Genomic DNA, 17,671 nt, shown 5'->3' with positions numbered 1-17,671 from the left:
ATTCTGGAACACGGCTGAGTGTGTGGGGGAGTTGGGGGGCAAAACTCAATGCAGCTATCTGTGGTCACAGGTGTTTCCTGTTACGGGAAACTCAGCTAATTACCTCTCCTGTACATCTGGAGGCACCAACTGCTACTTGCCTTTCTAGCAATCCCCCATCTTTACCTGACAGCCCGCCCTAGTAAGCAGTCATAGAAGACGTGTGAAGGGCTTCTTGGAGTTCCAAGGCGCTGCTGACAGAAGGCAAGACTCCCCACACTCAGTATCCCGAAACACTGCTTAGAGTGTGGGGGAGTTGGGGAGCCGCCTTCAGGTAGCTAACTTGCGTCACAGGTGTTCCCCTTTTTTGGGGAACTCTGCTAATAACCTCCCCGTCCATGGAGAATAACTAGCTGCTACTTGCATTTCTAGAAAACCTCGAATATCCCCAGCAGCCCACAATAGGAAAAGATCATGGTAGACGCGTGAAGGCTTCTAGGAAATCCAAGGCGCTGCTGACAGAAGACAGTACCTCCATACACTCAGCATTCCGGAACACGCCTGCAACAGTGGGGGAGGTGGGGTGCCGCCTTCCACGCAGCTTCCTGTTGCCACAGGTGTTCCCAGTTAGGGGAAATCCGGTTACCCCCCCGCTCCATGGGGGGGAAATCGCTGCAGCTTCGATTTCCAGCCCAACCCCCGTCTTTCCCTGGCAGCCCACCCTAGGAAACACACAGGGATCACACTCAAAGGGCTTCTAGGAGATCCCAGGCACTGCTGACAGATTATGAAACCTCCAAACACTCAGCATTCAGGAACACGGCTGAGAGTCTGGGGGAAGTGGGGAGCCAACCTCCTGCAACTACCTGGTGTCACAGATATTCCCTGTTAGGGGGAAATTGGCTAATTACCTCCTGTGTCGAACGGGAGGTACTCGATGCGTATTGGATGCCCAGAACAAGCCCCGCATTTACCTGGCAGGCTGCCCTACGAAAATCTCAGTGAAAACCGTACAAGTGTTTCAAGGTTATCCCAGGAATTGCTGACAGATTACAAATCCTCCACACACTCAGCATCCGGGAGCACAGCTGAGTGTGTTAGGGAATTTGGGAGCCGACCTTCATGCAAATAACACTGGTCGCAGATATCATCGTTTACAGGGAAGTCCGCTAAATACCACCACGTTCCATGGGAAGGCACTCGCTGATACTTGGCTTTCCAGTCCAACCCCCGCATTTCCCTACCAGCTCGCCCTAGGAAACACTCAGGGAACACACGGGAAGGGCTTCTAGGTGATCCCAGGTTCTGCTGACAAATGACGGTACCTCCCCACACTCAGCATTCCGAAACACAGCTAAGTGTGTTGGGTATGTGAGGGGCCTCCCTCCACTCGTGCTACCTGGGGTCACAGGTGATCCCTGTTAGGGGGAAGTCCGCTAATTACCTCCCCTGTCCATGGGGAGTCACTCGATGCTACTTCATTTTCCAGCATAAGCCCAGATATTCCCTCACATCCTGCCATAAGAAATACTAAGGCAAATCACCTGAAGGGCTTCTAGGAGATCCCAGGTCTGCTGATTGAAGAGAGACCCTAGGAAACTCAGCATTTCAGAACACAGTTGAGTATGTGGGGAATGTTGGGAGCCACCTCCATGAAGCTACCTGGGGCCACAGGTGTTTCCTGTTAGGTGTAATCTGCTAAGTACCTTCCCTGTCCACTGGGAGGCAGTAGCTTCTACTTGGCTTTCCAGAAAAACCCCCACATTTCCCTGGCAGCCCACGCTAGGAAACATTCAGGGAAGTTACTCTAAGGGCTTCTAGGAGATCCCAGTCACTACTGAGAGCAGATGGAATCTTCCGAGTTGCAGAATTCCAGAACAAGGCTGAGAGTATCAGGGAGGTGGGGAGCCAAACTCGATGAAAATTAATGGGGTCACGGATTTTCCCTGTTAGGGGGAATTCCATTAATTACCTCCACTGCCCATGGGGAAGCACTGGATTCGATTTGGCTTTCGACAAAATCCCCCACATTTACATGGCAGCCCATATTACAAAGCACTACAGGAAATCACAGGAATGGCGTCTAGGAGATCCCAGGCACTGCTGACAGAAGACGGAACCACCCCACACTCAGAATTCCAGAACACGGCTGAGTGTGTGTGGGAGTTTGGGAGCTGCACTCCACTCAGCTACATGGGGTCAAAGTTGTTTCCTGCTATGAGAAATTCAGCTAATTACCTCACCTGTACATTGGGAGGCACTAGCTGCTACTTGGATTTCAAGCTATATCCCTGCATTTCACTGGCAGCCCGCCCTATGAAACACACATGGATCACACTTGAAAGGCTTCTAGCAGATCCCAGGCACTGCTGACAGATTACAAAACCTCCAAACACTCAGCATTCAGGAACACGGTTGAGAGTCTGGGGGAGGTGGGGAGCCGAACTCCTGCAACTGCCTGGTGTCACAGATATTCCCTGTTAGGGGGAAGTCGGCTAATTACCTCCCGTGTCCAACGGGAGGTACTCGATGCATATTGGATGTCCAGCACAAGCCCTGCATTTACCTGGCAGGCTGCCCTACGAAAATCTCAGTGAAAACCCTACAAGTGCTTCAAGGTTATCTCAGGAGCTGCTGACATATTACGAATCCTCCACACACTTAGCATTTGGGAATAGGAATGAGAGTCTTGGGGCTGTGGGGAGCCGACCTCCTGCAACAACATGGTGTCATTGATTTTCCCTTTTAGGGGGAAGTCCGCTAAGTACCACCACAGATCATGGGAATGCAGTCAATTCTACTTGGCTTTCCAGCCCAAAATCCGCATTTCCCTTCCAGCCCACCCTAGGAAACACTCAGGGAACTCACAGAAAGAGATTCTAGGGGATCCCAGGCTCTGCTGACAAATAACGGAACTTCCCCACACTCAGCATTCCAAAATACGGCTAAGTGTGTTGGGTATGTGAGGGGCCGCCCTCCACTCGTGCTACCAGGGGTCACTGGTGATCCCTGTTAGGGGGAAGTCCTCTAAATACCTCCCCTGTCCATGAGAAGGCACTCAATATTTCTTCACTTTCCAGTACAAGCCTTGACATTCTGCGGCATTCTGCCAAAAGAAACACTAAGGGAAATCCCCTGAAGGGCTTCTAGGAGATCCCAGGCGCTGCTAATTGAAGAGTGAGCCTCCAACACTCAGCATTCCAGAACAAAGTTGAGTGTGTGTGGGATGTGAGAAGCCGCCTCCACAAAGCTATGTGGTGTCACAGGTATTTCCTGATAGGTGTAATCCGCTAAATACCTCCCCTGTCCATTGGAAGGCACTCACTTTTACTTGGCTTTCCAGCAAAACCCCCACATTTCCCTGGCAGCCCACGCTAGGAAACACTCAGGGAATTTATGCTAAGGGTTTCTAGGAGATACCAGGCGCTACTGAGAGCAGATGGAACCTTCCCAATTGCAGAATTCCAGAATAAGGCTGAGTGTGTCGGGGAGGTGGGGAGCAAAACTCGATGCAACTACATGGGGTCACAAATTTTCCATTAGGTGGAATTCCTCTAATTACCTCCACTGTCCATGGGAAGGCACTTGATTCTACTTCATGTTCCACACAAAACACCACATTTACCTGTCAGCAGATTTAAGAAAGCACTACTGGAAATCATGGAAATTGCGGCTAGGAGATCCCAGGCACTGCTGACTGAAGACGGAACCTCCCACACTTAGCATTCCGGAATACAGCTGAGTGTGTGGTGGAGGTTGGGTGCCACCCTCCACTCAACTACCTGGGGTCAAAAGTGTTTCCTGCTATGGGAAATTCAGGTAATTACCTCCCGTGTACATGGGGAGGCAGTCACTGCTTCTTGAATTTCCAGCCAAATCCCCGCCTTTAACTGGCAGCCAGCCCTAGGAAACACAGAGTGATCACCCTCGAAGGGCTTCTAGGAGATCCCAGGTGCTGCTGACGGAAGACAGAACCTCCCTACACTCAGCATTCTGGAACATGGCTGAGAGTCTTGGGGAGTTGGGGAGCCGACCTCCTGCAACTACATGGTGTCACAGATTATCCCTGTAAGGGGGAAGTCTGCTAAATACCACCATAGTCCATGGGGAGGCACTCACTGCTACTTGGCTTTCCAGACCAACCCCAGCCTTTCCCTTGCATCCCGTCCTAGGAAACACTCAGGGAACACATGGGAAGTGCTTCTAGGAGATCCCAGGTTCAGCTAAGAAATGACAGAACCTCCCCACACTCAGCATTCTGAAACACAGATAAGTGTGTTGGGTATGTGTGGGGCCACCATACACTTAGGCTACCTGGGGTCACAGGTGATCCCTGTTAGGGGGAAGTCCGCTAATTACCTCTCCTGTCCATGGGGAGTCACTCGATGCTACTTCATTTTCCAGCAAAAGCCCCAATATTCCGTGGAATCCTGCCATAAGATACACTAAGGGAAATCACCCGAAGGGCTTCTAGAAGATCCAAGCACTGCTGATTGAAAAGAGAACTTCGGACACTCAGCATTCCAGAGCACAGTTGAGTGTGTAGGGGCTGTGGGGAGCCGCCTCCATGAAGCTACCTGGGGTCACATGTATTTAATGATAGGTGTAATCCGCTAAATACTTCCCCTGTCCATTGGGAGGCAGTCACTTCTACTTGGCTTTCCAGAAAAAAAAACACATTTCCCTGGCAGCCCATGCTAGGAAACACTCAGGGAAATTATGCTAAGGGCTTCTAGGAGATCCCAGTCACTTCTGAGAGTAGATGGATCCTTCCCAATTGCAGAATTCCAGATTAAGCCTGAGTGTGTCGGGGAGGTGGGGAGCCAAATTCGATGCAAATAAATAGGGTGACAGATTTTCCCTTTTAGGGGGAATTCCACTAATTACCTGCACAGTCCATGAGGAAGCACTTGATTCTACTTGGCTTTCCACAAAAACCCCCGCATTTACCTGGCAGCCCATCTTACAAGCACTACTGGAAATCACGGGAATGGCGTTTATATGATCCCAGGCACTGCTGAGAGAAGACGGGACTTCCATACACTCAGCAATCCGGAACACGCCTGAGGTTCTGGGGGATGTGGGGAGCTGCCCTCCATGCAGATACATTGGGTCACAGGTGTTCCCTCTTAGTGGAAATTTTGCTAAATATCTCCCCTGTCCAAGGGGTGGTACTCGATGATACTTGGTTGAGCAGCACAAGCCCCGCATTTCCCTGGCAGCATCCATGCCGAAACCTCAGTGAAGTCCTTAGAAGTGCTTCAAGGTGATCCTAGGCGCTGCTGACAGAATATGAAACCTCCACACACTCAGCATTAGGGAACACGGCTGAGTGGGTTGGGGAAGTGGGGAGCTGAACTCCACGCAAATAACATTGGTCACAGATATTCCCTGTTAGGGGGAATTCCACTAAATACCACCACGGTCTATGGGGAGGCACTCGCTGCTACTTGGCATTCCATACAAACCCCTGAATTTACCTGACAGCCCATCATAGAAAGCAGTACAGGAAATCACGGGAATGGTTGCTAGGAGATCCCAGGTACTGCTGATAGAAGATGGAACCTCCCAACAGTCAGAAATCCAGAACATGGCTAAGTGTGTGGAGGAGGTTAGGAGCTGCACTCCCCTCAGCTTCATTGGGTCAAAGGGGTTTCCCGCTATGGGAAATTCAACTAATTACCTCACCTGTACATGAGGAGGCACTCCCTGCTACTTGGATTTCCAGCCAAATTCCCGCGTATCACTGGCAGCCCGCCCTAGGAAACACACAGGGATCACACTCGAAGGGCTTCTAGGAGATCCCAGGTGCTGCAGAGAGATTACGAATCCTTCAAACCCTCAGCATTGAGGAACACGTCTGAGAGACGGGGAGGTGGGGAGCCTACCTCCTGTAAATACCTGGAGTCACAGATATTGCCTGTTAGGGGGAAGTCCACTAATTACCTCCCGTGTCCAAGGGGAGGTACTCAATGCTTCTTGGATGTCCAGCACAATCCCCGCATTTACCTGGAAGACTGCCCTACAAAAATCTCAGTGAAAAACCTACAAGTGCTTCAATGTGATCCCTGGAGGTGCTTACAGATTACTAATCTTCCACACACACAGCATCCGGGAACACGGCTGAGTGTGTTGGGGAATTTGGGAGCCGACTTTCACGCAAATATAACTGGTCACAGATTTTCCCTGTTACGGGTAAGTCCGCTACATACCACCACGTTCCATGGGGAGGCACTCGCTGCTACTTGGCTTTCCAGGCCAACCCCCGCATTTCCCTTCCAGTGCGCCCAGGGAAACACTCAGGGAACACACGGGAATGGCTTCTAGGAGATCCCAGTCTCTGCTGACAAATGACGGAACCTCCCCACACTCAGCGTTCCTAAACACGGATAAGTGTGTTTGGTATTTGAGGGGCCGCCCTCAACTCGTGCTACCTGGGGTCACAGGTGATCCCTCTTAGGGGGAATTCCTCTAATTACCTCTCCTGTCCCTGGGGAGGCACTAGAGGCTTCTTCAAATTCCAGCTAATGCCCCTTCTTACCCTGGCATCCTGCCATAGGAAACACTAAGGGAATTCACCCAAAGGGCTTCTAGGAGATTCCAGTCACTGCTGATTGAAGAGGGAACCTGCAACACTCAGCATTCCAGAAGACAGTTGAGTGTGTGGGGGATGTGGGGAACCGCCTTCACGAAGCTGCTTATTGTCACAAGTGTTCCCTGTTTGGGTGAATTCCGCTTATTAACTCCCCAGCCCATGGGGAATCATGTGCCTCTACATTGCTGTCCACAACATCCCCCCATTTCTCTACCAGCCTTTCGAAGGAAACACTCCTAGAATACAAATGAATGGCTTCTAGGTGCTCCCAGGCGCTGCTGACAGAAGATGGAACCTACATACACTCAGCATTCTGGAACACGGTTGAGTGTGTGGGGGAAGTTGGGAGCCGCCCTCCACTCAGCTACCTGGGATCAAAGGTGTTTCCTGTCATGGGAAATCTGCTTATTACATCCCATGTCCATGAGGAGGCAATCGCTGCTTCTTGGATTTCCAGCACAATCCTCACCTTTTCCTGGCAGCCCACCCTAGGAAACACACACAGAAGGGAAGTGAACAGCTTGTAAGAGATCCCAGGCCCTACTGACAGAAGACAGAACCTCACCAGACTGAGCATTCATGAACAAGACAGAGTGTGTTGGGGAGTTGCGGAACTGCCCTCCACACGGCTAACTGGGGACATAGGTGATCCCTGGTAGAGGGAATTCCGCTAATTACCTCCCTGTCTAAGTGGAGGCACTCGCTGCTGCTTGGCTTTCCAGCCCAACCCCCATCTTTCCCTGGCGTCCTGCCCTAGGAAACACACAAGGAAAACACGCGAATTGCTTCTAGGAGAACCCAGGCACATAATATAGAAGACAACCTCCCAACACTCAGCATTCCAGAACACGACTGAGTGTGTAGAGGAGGTTGGGAGCTGCCTTCCATGCAGCTATCTGGGTTCACAGTTGTTCCACGGCAGGGGGTATTCCGCTAATTGCCTCCCATGTCCATGGGGAGGCACTCAGTGCTCCTTGGCTTTCCAGCCTTTCCCCAGACTTTCCCTGGCAGCCTGCCATAGGAAACACTCAGGGAACTCATGCAAAGTGCTTCTAGGAGTTCCCACACACTGCTGACAGAAGACAGAAGCACCCCACTCGCAGCATTCCGGAACATGGCTGAGTGTGTGGGTGAGGTTGGAAGCCATATTCCACACTGTTAACTGGGATCACAGGTGTTCCCTGGTATGGGGAATTCCACTAATTCACTCCCTGTCTGTGGGGAGGCACTCACTGCTACTTGGATTTCTAGCCCAACTCCCGTCTTTCCTTGGCAGTCCACCCTAGGTAACACTCACGGAGGGCACGCAAATTGCCTCTAGGAGAATCCAGGCGCTGATGACAGAAGACAACCTCCGCACACTCAGCATTCCAGAACACGGCTCAGTGTGTGGGGAAGGTGGGGATCCTACTTCCACGCAGCCTTGTTCACAGTGTTCCCTGGTAGTGCGAAGTCTGCTAATTAACTCCCCTGTCCATGGGGAGACACTCGCTGTGACTTGGCTTTCCAGAACAACAGCCATTTTCTCCAAGCACGCAGCCCTAGGAAAAACTGAGAGCATTCACGTGAAGTTCTTCTATGTGATCCGAGGCACTGCTGACAGATGACGGAGCCTGCCCACTCTCAGCATTCCAGGACTAGGCTTAGTGTGTGGGGGAGGGGGCGAGCCGCCTTCCACGCAGGTACCTGGGCTCACAGGTTTTCCGTGGTAGGGGGAAATCCGCTAAATACCTCCATTTCCATGGGTGGCATGCACTGCTTCTTGGACTTCCAGCCCAAACCCCACCGTTTCCTGGCAGACAACCCTAGGAAACACTCAGGGAAGGCACGTGAAGGAATTCTAGGAGACTTCAGTTTCTGCTGTCAGAAGACGAACCCTCCCCATACTTAATATTCCAGAAAAGTTCTGAGTGTGCTTGGGTGGAGGGGAGCCGCCCTCAACATACATATATTGGGACAAAGGTGTTCCCTGGTTGGGGAATTCCACTAATTAACTCCTCTGTCCATGGGGAGGCAGACGCTGGTACTTGGTTTCCAGCCCAACAGCTGCATTTCCCAGGCACCCCGCCCTAGGAATCACTTTGTATGCACCCGAAGGGCTTCTAGGAGACACCAGGCGCTGTTGACAGAAGACAGAACATCCCAACACTCAGCATTGCTGAGCATGGCTGAGTGTGTTAGGGAGGTGGGTAGCTGCCCTCCAAGCAGCTACCTGGGGTCACAAGTTTTCCTGTTAGGGGGAAGTCCTCTAAACACCTCCCCTGTCCAAGAGGAGGCACTCGCTGCTAATTGTCTTTCCAGCCCAAACCCAGCCTTACCCTGTCAGACCACCATAGTAATCACTCAAGGAATGCACACGAACGGCTTCTAGGAGATCCCAGGTGCTGCTGATATAAGAAGGAAACTCCCCACCCTCAGAATTCCAGAAAGGGTCTGAGTTTGTGTGGGCATTGGGGAGCCGCAGTCAACGAAGTTACCTGGGGTCAAAAGTGCCCTGGTAGGGGGAAGTCTGCTAATTACCTCCCCTATACATGGGGCAGCACTCCCTGCTACTTGGTTTTCAGCCGAACCCCCACATATCCCTAGCAGCCCGCCATAGGAAACAATAAGGGAAGACATGCTGAGGGTTCTAGGAGATCAGAGAAGCTGCTGAAAGAATACGGAACCCCCCACACTCAGCATTCCTGAACAAGGCTGAGTGTGTGAGGGAGGTGTGGAGCTGCACACCACGAAGTTACTTGGGGTCACAGTTATTCTCTGGTAGCGGTAATTCTGCTAATTACCTCCCCACTCCATGGGGAGGCACTCGATGCTAATTGTATTTCCAGCCCACCCCCAGCCTTTTCCTGGCAGCATACCCAGGGAAAAACTTAGGGAAGGCATCCAAAAGGCTTTTCAGAGATCCCATGTGCTGCTAACAGAAGATGGAACGTCCCCACACTCAGCATTCCGGAACAAAGCTGAGTGTGTGAGGGGGTTGTTCAGTCACCCTCCACACAGGTACCTGGTGTCACAGGTGTTCCCTGGTAGCGGTAAGTCCGCAAATTACTGCTCCAGTCCATAGGGATGAACTCACTGGTACTTCGTTTTCCAGCCTAACCCAAGCCATTCTTTGGCAGCCCGCCCTAGGAAAAACTCAAGAAAGGCACTTGAATGGCTTATAGGAAATCCCAGTCGCTCCTGTCAGAAGACAGAACCTACCCACACTCAGCATTCCAGAACACGCCTGAGTGTAAGGGGGATTTGGGGAGCCGACCTCCACGCAGCTACCTGGGGACACAGGTGTTTCCTGGTTGGGGGAAATCATGTAATTACCTCCCTGTCCTAGGGGAGGAACTCACTGCTACTTGGTTTTCCAGCCCAACCCCCAATTTCCCTGCAAGCAGTAGAAAACACTCAGGAAGGCACGTGAAGGGCGTCTAGGAGATCCCAGCTGCTGATGACAGAAGACGGAACCTCCCCACACAAAGCATTCTGGAACACGGCTGAGTTTGTTGGGGAGGTGGGGAGCCAAACTCCACGCAGCTACCTCGGGTCACCGGTGTAACCTGGTAGGAGGAATTCCGCTAATTACCTCCCCTGTCAATGGGGAGGCACTGGATGCTAATTGTCTTTCCAGTCCACCACCCGGCATTCCTTGACAGCACGCCCTGGGAAAATCTCAGTGAAGGCACTTGAAAGGCTTCTCGGAGATCCCAGGCACTGCTGACAGAAGACGGAACCTCCCCACACTCAGCATTCCGGTAAATGGCTGAGTGTGTGGGAGGTGAGGAGCCGACATCCACGCAGCTAACTGGGGTCACAGGTGTTTCCTGTTAGGGGGAATTGTGCTAATTATATCCCCTGTCCATGGGAAGTCACTCACTTCTACTTAGCTTTCCAGCACAACCCCTGCCTTTCCCTTGAAGCCCGCCCAAGGAAACACTCAGGGAAGGCAAGAGAAGATCTTCTAGCTTATCCTAGGCTCTACTGAAAGAAGACGGAACCTCCCTACACTCAGCATTCCAGAATAAGTCTGAGTGTGTGGGGGAGGTGTGGAGCCGACCTCCAAGCAGATACCTGGGGTCACAGGTGTTCCCTGGTAGGGGAAGTCTGCTTATTACCTCACCTGTCCTTGGGAAATCACAGGCTGCTACTTGATTTTCCAGCCCTACCCCCAATTTTCCCTTGCAGCCCGCCATAGTAAACACTCAAGGAAGAGACTCAAAGAACTTCTAGGAAATCCATGGCACTGCTGACCGATGACGGAACCTCCCCACACTCAGCATTCCGGAACACATCTGGGTTTGTGTTGAAGTTGGGGAGCCACTCTCCACGCAGATATCTGGGGCCACAGATGTTCCCTGGTTGGGGGAATTCCACCAAATACCTCCCCTAAGATGGGGAAGCACTTGTTGCTACTTGGCTTTCCAGCCCAACCCCCACCTTTTCCTGGAAGCCCACCATAGGAAACACTCAGGGAAGGCACATGAAGGAATTTTATGAGATACCAGGTGCTGCTGATTGAAGACAGTACCTCCCCACACTCAGCATTCTGGAACAAGCCTGAGTGTGTTGTGGGGTTGTGCAGTCGCACACCACGTAGCGATCTGGGGTCACAATGTTCCCTTGTATGGGGAAGTCCGCTAATTATACCCTGTCCATGGGGAGGCACTCGCTGCTACTTGGTTTTCCAGGCCAACCCACAACTTTCCCTGGCAGCCCTCACTAATAAACTCTCAGGGAAAACATGCATAGGGTTTCTAGGAGATCCCTGGCTCTGTGGACAGAAGACAAAACCTCAGCACACTCAGAATCCTGGAACATGGCAGAGTGTGTGGCAGATTTGGGGTAAAGACTTCCACATAGCTTCCTGGGGTCACAGGTGTTCCCTGTTAGGGGGAATTCCGCTAATACCTCCCCTGTAAATGGGGAATCAGTCATTGCTACTTGGCTTTCCAGACAATCACACAATTTTCCCTGGCAGCCCACCCTAGGAAACACTCAGGGAAGGCAGGAGAAAGGCTTCTAGGAGATCCAAGTCTCTGATGACAGAATACAGAACATACCCACACTCAGCATTCCACAACAAGCCTGATTGTGTGGGGGACGTGGGGAGCCACCCTTGACACAGCTACATGGGGACACAGGTGTTCCCTGTTAGGGGGAATTCCACTAAATACATCCCAGCCCATGTGGAGGCACTCACTGGTACTTGGCTTTCCAGCCCAACCCCACATTTCCCTGGCAGCCCGGGCTAGGAAACACGCAGAGAAGACACACGAAAGAATTCTACGAGATCCCAGGCCCTGATGAAACAAGATGGAACCTCTAAACACTCTGCATTCTGGAACATGGCTGAGTGTGTTTGGGAGTTGGGAAGCCACCCTCCACGCAGCTTTTGGGGATCACAGGTTTCCCTGGTATGGGGAAGTCCACTGAATACCTCCCTATTCCATGGGGAGGCACTCAATTCTATTTGGGATTCCAGCCAAACCCCCCAATTTCCCTGCAAGCCCGCCCTAGGAATCACTCACGGAAGTCACGCAAACAGCTTGCAGGAGATCCCAAGGGCTGCTGATATAAGATGGAACCTTCCCACGCTCAGCATTCCGGAAAAGGTCTGAGTGTATGTGGGTGGTGGGGACCTGCACTCAACGTAGCTACCTGGGGTCAAAGGTGTTCCCTAGTAGGGGGAATCCCTGTAATTAACTCCCCTGTCCATGGGGAGGCACACGCTGCTACTTGGCTTTCCATTCCAACCCCCAACTTTCTCTGGTTGCCCAACATAGGGAACACTCATGGAAAGAACACAAAGGGCTGCAAGGAAATCCCAGGCTCTGCTGATAGAAGACGGAAATTCCCACACTCAGCATTCAGGAACAAGGCTGAGTGTGTGGGGGAGTTGCGGAGCTGCCCAACACACAGCTACCTGGGGTCACAGGTGTTCCCTGGTAGGGAGAATTCCGCTAATTACCTCCCATGTCCATGGGGAGACAGTCAATGCTAATTGTCTTTCCAGCCCACCCCCCGCCATTTCCTGGCAGCGGGTCCAGGGAAAATCTCAGGGAAGACAGCCAAAAGGCTTTTCAGAGATCCCAGGCACTTCTGACAGAAGATGGAAGCTCCCTACACTCAGCATTCCAGAATAAGACGGAGTGTGTGTGGGAGGTTTGGAGCCACCCTCCACGCAACTACCTGGGGTAACAGCTGTTCCCTGGTAGGGGAAGTCAACTTAGTATCTCCTCTGTCCATGGGGAGTCACTCACTTCTACTTGGTTCTTCAGCCCTACACCCACTTTTCCTTTGCAGGCCGCCCTTGGAAACACTCAAGGAATAGATGTGAAGGACTTCTAGGCAATCCCAGGCACTGCTGACTAAAGACGGAACCTCCCCACACTGAGCATTCCGGAACAGATCTGAGTTTGTGTTGGGGGTGGGGTGCCACACTCCCCACATCTATCTGGGGTCACAGGTGTTCCCTGGTAGGGCAAAATCCACTAATTATGTCCACTAATATGTAGAGGCACTCATTGCTACTTGTCTTTCCAGTGCAACCGCTGCTTATCCCTGCCAGCCCACCATAGGAAACACTCAGGGAATGCACATGAAGGGAATATAAGAGATCCCAGACGCTGCTTATAGAAGACGGTACCTCCCAACACTCAGCATTCCAGAACATGGGTGAGTGTGTTGGGGAGGTTTGTAGCCGACCTTCATGCAGATACCAGGGGTCACATGTTTCCCTGGTAGAGGGAAGTCCTCTAAACACCTCCCTGTCTATGTGGATGCCCTCGCCAGTACTTGGCTATCCAGCCCAACACCAATCTTCCCCTGGCAGCCTACCCAAGGAAACACTCACGAAAGGCATGAGAATTTCCTCTAGGAGATCCCAGGCCATGCTGACAGAAGGCATAACATCCCTACACTCAGCATTCTGGAACATGGCTGAGTGTGTTGAGGAGTTTGGTAGCAGCCCTCAACGCAGCTGCCAAGGGTCTCAGGTGTCCCTGATAAGGGGAAGTCCTCAAATACCTTTCATTTACATGGGGATACACTCTCTTCTACTTGGTTTCCAATCCAACCACCCCTTTCCCTGCCAGCGTGCCCTAGGAATCAAGCAAAGAAGGCACGCGAAGGGCTTCTAGGAGATCCGAGAAGCTGCTGCTGAAAGAAGATGGAACATCCCCACTCTTAGCATTCCAGAACATTGCTGACTGTGTGGGAAGGTGACCAGCCACCCTCCAAGCAGCTACCTGGAGTCACAGGTGTTCCCTGGTAGGGGGAAGTCCTCTAAATACCTCCCCTGTCCATGTGGAGTCACTTAATTCTACTTAGATTTCCAGCCAAACCCCCGTCTCTCCCAGGCAGCCCGCCCTAGGAAACAATTTAAGGAAGGCACACGAATGTCTTCTAGGATATCCCAGGTGCTGCTGACAGAAGACAGAACCTCCCCACACTGAGCATTCTGTAGTAGATCTGAGTTTGTGTTGGAGGTGGGGAGCCACTCTCCACGCAGCTACCTGGGGACACAGGTGTTCACTAGTAGAAGGAAGTCCGCTAATTACCTCCCTATCTATGTGGAGGCACTCACTGCTACTTGGCTTTCCAGCCTAACCCACATCTTTCACTGCCAGCCTGCCATAGTATACACTAAGAGAAGGCACGCAAAGGGCTTCTAGGAGATCTGAGTAGCTGCTGAAAGAAGACGGAACATCCCCACTCTCAGCATTCAGGAACACTGCTGAGAGGGTGAGGGTGGTGGTTAGCCACCCTCCACGCAGGTACGTGGAGTCACAGTTGTTCCCTGGTAGGGGGAAGTCCGCTAGTCACCTCCCCTGTCCGTGGGGAGGAACTCACTTCTACTTAGATTTCCAGATCAACCCCCTCCTCTCCCTGGCAGCCAGCCCTAGGAAACACTCAGGGAAATCACATGAACATCTTTTAGGATATCCCAGGCACTGCTGACAGAAGAGGGGACCTCACTACACTCAGCATTCCAGAACACGCCTGAGTGTGTGGTGAACTTTTGGTGCCGCCATTGATGCAACTACCTGGGACACAGTTGTTCCCTTTTTGGGGGAAGTCCAGTAATTTCCTTCCAATACATGGGTAGGCACTTGCTGCTACTTGTACCTCCAGTGCAACCCCCACATTTCCCTGGCAGCACGCCCTAGGAAAGACTCAGGTAGGCTCGTGATGTGCTTCTAGGAGATCCAAGGCTCTGGTGACAGATTACGCAACCTCCCCCCACTCAGCAATCCCAAACTCATTTGTGTGGGGGAGGGAGGTGGGGAGCAGCACTCTATGCAGCTACCTGGGGTTGAAGGTGTTCCCTAGTAGTGGGAAGTCCGCTAATTACCGCACCTGTCCATGGGGAGTCACTATATGCTACTGGCTTTCCAGTCCAACACCAGCCTTTACCTGACAGGGCGCCCTGGGAAATACTCAGGGAAGGCACGTGAAAGCCTCCTGGAGATCCCAGGCACTGCTGACAGAAAACGGGACCTCCCCACGCTCAGCATTCTGGAAAAGGTCTGAGTGTGTGTGGGCGGTGGGGAGCCGCATTCAACATAGCTACCTGGGGTCAAAAGTGTTCCCTGGTAGGGGGAATTCCGCTAATTAACTACCCTGTCCATGGCGAGGCACACGCTGCTACTTGGTTTTCCAGCCCAACCCCTGCCTTTCCCTGGCAGCACGACCTAGGAAACACTGAGGGAAGACACGTGAAGGGCTGCAAGGTGATTCCAGGCTCTGCTGACAGAAGATGAGATCTCCCCACAATCAGCATTTGGGAATAAGTCTGAGTGTGTGGGGAGCTGTGGAACCTCCCTCCACCCAGCTATATGGGGTCACAGTTATTCCCTGGTAGGAGAAATTACGCTAATTACCTCCACTGTCCATTGGGAGGCACTCACTGCTACTTGATTTTGCAGCCCAAATCCTGCCATTCCCTGGCAGCTGCCATAGGAAACACTCAGGAAAGGCACGCGAAATTCTTTTAGGCAATCTCAGGAGCTGCTTTCAGAAGAAGGAACCTCAGCACTTTCAGCATACCGACCAAGGATTTGTGTGTGTGGGGGGTGTGTATCCGCCCTGCAGGTCCTACATGTTTTCACAAGTGTTACCTGATACGGAGAAGTTCGCTAATTACCTCCCCTGTCCATGGGGAGGCACTCACTGCTGCTTGGCTTTTCAGCCCAACTGCCAAATTTCCCAAGCAGCCCGCTATAGGAAAAACAAAGGGAAGGCACGCGAAGTGCTTGTAGGAGATCCGAGTAGCTGCTGAAAAAAGCCGGAACCTCCCTACCTTCAGAATTCTGGAACACTGCTGAGTGTGTGGGGGAGGTGGCAATCTGCACTCCACGCAACTACCTGGGGTCCCAGGTGTTCCCTGGTAGGGGGAAGCCCGCTAATTACCTCCCCTGTCCATGGGGAGGCACTCGCTTCTACTTAGATTTCCAACCCAACCTCCACCTCTCCCTGGCAGCCTGCCCTAGGAAACACTCAGGGAAGGCACGTGAACTTCTTCTAAGATATCCCAGGCACTGCAGGCAAAAGACGGAACCTCCCTTTCCTCAGCATACTGGAAAACGGCTGAGTGTGTGGCGGAGGTGTGGAGCCGCCCACCACGCAGCTGTTTGGTGTCACAAGTGTTCCCTCATAGGGGGAAATCCATTAATTACCTCCCCTGTTCATGGGGAGGCACTCGTTTCTACTTAGATTTCCAGCCCAACCCCTGCATCTCCCTGGCAGCCTGCCAAAGGAAACACTCAGGAAATGTAAGGGAAGGTCTTCTAGCTTACCCCAGTCGCTGCTGACAGAAGATGGAACCTCCCAAGACTCAGCATTCCATAAGAAATCTGAGTGTGTGGGGTAGGTGGGGAGCCATTCTCCACGCAGCTACCTGGGGTCATAGGTGCTCCCTGTTAGGGGGGATTCTGCTAAAGACCTCTCCTTTCCATGTGGATGCACTGGCTGCTACTTGGTTTCCAGCCCACCCCCTGCCTTTCCCAGGGAGACAGCACTAGGAAAAACTCAGTCAAGACACGCAAAGGGCTTCAAGGTGATCCCAGGTGCTGCTGACTGAAGACCGAACCTCCCCACTATCAGCATTCTGGAACACGAATGAGTGTGTGGGGAGGTTGGGAGCCACAATCCATGCAGCTAACTGGGGTCACAGTTGTTCCCTGGTAGTGGGAATTCCGCTAATTCTGTCCCCTGTATATGGGGAGGCACTATTTGCTACTTGGTTCTCCAGCAAAATCCTCACAATTCCCTGGCAGCACACCCTAGGAAACTCTCAGGAAACACACGCAAATGGCTTCTAGGAGATCCCAGGTGAAGCTGAAACAAGACAGGACCTCCTCTCTCTCAGCCTTCCAGGACACGGCTGAGTGGTGTGGGAGCTGGGGAGCCACACTCCACGCAGCTACCTGGGGTCATATCTGTTCCGTGGCAGGAGGAAGTTTGCTAAATACCTCCCTTGTCCATGGTGAGACACTCGCAGCTTCTTGGCTCTCCAGCCAAACCCCTGTTTTCCCCTTGAATCCCGCCCTTGGAAACACTCAGGAAATGCACGCAAAGTGCTTCTATGACATCCCTGGCTCTGCTGAAAGAAAACAGTACTGCCCCACACTCAGCATTCTGGAACACGGCTGAGTGTGTGTGAGAGGTAGGGTCACCCTCCGTGCATCTAACTGGTGTCACTGGTGTTCCGTAGAAGGGGGAACTACACTAAATACATCCACTGTCCATGAATAGGCACTCACTGATACTTGGATTTCCAGTCCAACCCCCGCCTTTCCCTGGCATCCCACCATAGAAAACACTCAGTGATGGCACACAAAATGCTTCTAGGGGATTCCACTCTCTGCAGACAGAAGACAGAACCTCCCCACACTCAGCATTCTGGAATAAAGCTGAGTGTATGGGGGAGGTGGGCTGCCACACTCCATGCAGCTACCTGGGGTCACAGGTGTTCCCTGGTAGGGGGAAGTGTGATAAATACCTCCCTTTTCCATTGGAAGTCACTAATTGCTACTTGGCTTTCCAGCCCTACTCATTCATTTCCCTGGCCGCCTGCCCTAGAAACACTGAGGGAATACATGTGAAACG

Source organism: Camelus ferus, chromosome 36 (assembly GCF_009834535.1).
Source record: "Camelus ferus isolate YT-003-E chromosome 36, BCGSAC_Cfer_1.0, whole genome shotgun sequence".
NCBI lineage: Eukaryota > Metazoa > Chordata > Mammalia > Artiodactyla > Camelidae > Camelus > Camelus ferus.
The sequence above is the reverse complement of the archived record's forward strand: the minus strand, read 5'-3'. Positions refer to the sequence as shown.